This window comes from Magnolia sinica, chromosome 14 (genome assembly GCF_029962835.1).
Source record: "Magnolia sinica isolate HGM2019 chromosome 14, MsV1, whole genome shotgun sequence".
In the NCBI taxonomy this organism is placed as follows: Eukaryota; Viridiplantae; Streptophyta; class Magnoliopsida; order Magnoliales; family Magnoliaceae; genus Magnolia; species Magnolia sinica.
In genome coordinates this window covers 73,650,773-73,654,690 of record NC_080586.1, presented here as the reverse complement: position 1 = coordinate 73,654,690, position 3,918 = coordinate 73,650,773, and positions in this window count along the sequence as shown.

Below are 3,918 nucleotides of genomic sequence, written 5' to 3'. Positions count from 1 at the left end.
ACTCTAGGGGGCCATAGCAAAGACAAATGCATATCAAGGGAGGACAATGTTTCCTTTTGTCATGGCCGAGCAAAGTTTTGTTTCAGGCGTGAGGTTTCAAGCGGTGCCGCGTCACATGGACCATTAGGATTCTGTGCCAATGACAAGTATGCAAAGGTGTGCATGGGTGTGCAGGTGATATTCTACTTTATTATATATATATATATATATATATATATATATATATATATATATATATATATATATATATATGGTACCATGAGCTCGATTGCCATCGCCATGGGCCAAACTGTGATGTGCGAGGGACATCTACCTTGTCCATTTGGTAGGTCCCCATTAGGTTATGAAATATGCCATAAATCAGTTGTATGCGAAATTCAGGTGGGCTACACCATCTAAAATCACAGGAAATGATGCCTAAACATCTAAAAGCACTTGGTGAGGCCAACATGCATTGTGGAATCGCTTAAAGTTTGGCGCAACCTCTCTAGGACACAAAATTGATGGGCTGGGCTCTCTATACAATCAGGAAGGTTTCAATGGACGGACACTTAGTCTCAATTATAATGTGGTGTGGTCCACCTTAATCATGGATTGGCTTCATTTTTTGGCCCATGGCTCACCATGGAAGGGTGCATCTTATTAATGGGTCCATTACACACAACATAATGGGGTGCGTAGAGCTCGACCTTATGGGAACCCTTTCGGTCTCCTTTCCTCTACAACTCTCTTCTCATTTTTTGGATAGAAGAAATTGACAAACCAATTGAACCGTCCAAGTGAACCGATGCAACTAGGAGCACTGTAACTTATAGTTCCGAGAGTCCTAAAGCATTTCTCTACACTGATTATTTAGTAACAAATTGGAAATTCCTAAGTCACACACATGTAAGATCTTGTTTGTACACCATGCATGTGCCAAAGTTGAATATTTTATATAAGTGAATCCATCCATCAGGTGGGTCTGACCATTTAAATGCTCTATTTATCCCAAGCTTGAGTATACACCAAAGATGGAAGAACCGAGGGTACTAATTATACATGATCAGATCCGGTCCTGGTCTCCAAGGAGACCAGACCCAGCACGAACCATACCCGTAGGATTGGATATGAATCGGATGATGGCCCTAGTAGGGCACCCTTTCAATCATCATGCATGCACTGAAATTTTGGTCCTCAAAAGTATGTGGACCATCAAATGGGTATACACGCACGTTCATCAATCTAAGTGGGTCACTTCTATATGAGCTGATATGGGGAAGTCTCCTTTATAGAGATAAGGACCGTAGGTTTACATATTTACAGGATATTTACAGAATTCTACGATCGTTGTCTCTACAGCCTCTCGATGAGACATGGCCCATAAATGATGCAGAGTATACTTTACACCCAATGGTATTGGTTGACTAAGTGGCCATAGATTTGTGGTCCCAAATCAATGGTTATGTCATACACCGAGCATTTTTGCAAATAGTACTCAACGTAGCATATCCAGCTCTGTTCTGTTGCTTCTATTGTATATATGATTTTTCTACTGCGGGATTGTCAGCTCCACACGTTATGAATTATATATGTACCTAGACTCACGGGTTATGAAATGATGTCGGTCTTATCCGCACATGATGGGGTAGAACTGTAACTCTAATCATAACATGAAGGCGCCGTCCTTTAACTATCCACATGGCAAAGTAGACCACTTATCACAACCGTACATTTTCGTCACATGGGGCTTACTATTAAGATGGCCTATCTTGGAAATCAAGTTGATCCGGTCGTTGGGTTGGCTGGACGTGTATGTTGAATCCGACAGTTCACACCCCATTTATTTTGGTGTGGCCAACCTAAAAAGTGAACCGGACTTGGTTTTTCACCAAGAGATCTTCTGGTGTGGCCCATCGTTTGCATGGCTCAGATATCTTGCATAGGTGACAAATTGGCAGGAAAGGTGAGTCAATATGCCATGGATTAAAGTGATTAGTGTTGTCTAACATCTTAAATCTATCTATTACAGGTCCGTTGATGATATTGGTAGACCACTTAATTCCATCGAGCAGATGTCGATGTCATTGACAGATGATCGATCCCATCGAAAAAATTTAAAAAAATTTTAGTTGATTGATGGACAGTTTTGGAGCTGCTATTCGATGGCATCGAAGGTGGCTTCGATGTCATTGAGTAGTCCTCAATGGTTGTCGATGCCATTGAAGGTGCATGCCAAACCACATAAGCACGCAATTTCTTTCATATTCCGATTGCAGTAGTATATATATCGGATATAATCAGGATTAGTGTAAGGTTAAGGGGTTCTCTAAGACGTGCTTAAAGGTTTGAGAGGGTTTTGAAGAGGATAAAGTTAGGGCTTTTTTTCATGGGACTATGATTGGTCTTGTAACTTTGTTTTTTATAATGCATTCTTTCTTTGTGCCGTGGTTTTTTCTCGTATGAATTTTTTCACGTAAATTCATATAGTTCTTTGGTTGGATTTGCTTATGTGATTATAATTACCATGTTTGATTTCTCTATGTATGCTTCCGTAATTCCCAACAAGTGGTATCAAAGTTAACGTTGAAAAATAGATTGAATTTAAAGACAATGTATATATGACATCTAATATGAAGTTCGATGTATAAAAGTATTTCGAAAAAAACAACTTTGAACTATATAAGATGACAATGAAGGGCCTCCTAGTTCAACAAGGATCGGAGAGATGCACTCCTTAAAAAGCGGACAGAAACTATGAAAGAGGAAGAGTTTGGAGGGGGAGGGGGGAACTAGATCAAAAGCTCAATATTTTAATCCAATTGTGTCTAATGGATGAGATCTTATACAATGTTATGAGAGAGAAGACTGCAGCTGATATATGGGTGAAGTTAGAGAACATATATGTGAAGAAGTCTCTTAAGAATCGTTTATATCTGAAGCTATAGGTGTTCAATTTGAAGATGACTTTTGGGGGAGGACTTGTTTGTAAATTGTTAGGAGGGGTGACGCTGAGACCCAGATCAGCAACTTCGATAGACTTGTTTGCAAATTGTTAGATGTGGATGAGGCGATGAAGGATAAATATTAAGCATGTATTTTGTTGAATTTTCTTCTATAAGTGTATAAGTCATTCAACTTTTTGTGCATTGGTAGGATGACCATTAGTGTTGAGATCGTTATCTTAACCCTTCAGTCAAAGGTGATGAAAAAGAAAAGCGAAGATGTGAGTGCTTCTATAGATGCATTGATTAAAAGGGAGATAAATTTTGAATGGGATAGTGAATTTTTGCAATCGAGATCCAAATCCAAAGGCAAGGGCAAAGACAAGCTAAAGTGCTGGAATTGTGGCATGACGGGGCACATGAAGAAGGATTGTCAAAATCCTAAGTCTATGAATGAGACATCAGAGAGTTCTTCCAAAGAGGCTAACCTTGTAGAATCTAGTAAGGAGGCAAGTGGTAGTGACATGCTGACCGTATCAAAATCCAGGTACTTTGACGGTGAATGAATTTTGGATACGGGGGCTTCGTATCACATGACCCCTCATGGGAGTTGGTTCACCAATTACAGTGAATGCGATGGTGGCTAGGTATTTATGAGCAAGGATAATGCCTATAACATGGTTGGTGTTGGACTGGTGTGCATTAAAATGTTTGATGGCATGGAGCATATATTGACTAATGTGAGATACGTTCTTGAGTTGAGGAAGAGTCTGATATCCTTGGGTGCACTCGAGGCACTTGGGGTGCAAATTCACCAAATTCGATTGTGTCCTTAAAGTTTTAAAGGGGGCACTCGTAGTCATGAAAGAAAAAAAAAATTGTAACATTTATAGGTTGATAGGGAGAACTTCATCAGGAGGAACTGCAATGTTTGTAGTGAATTTCATGTCTGCATGTATGTAGCATGCACTCCTAGGCCACATGAGCAAGTGAG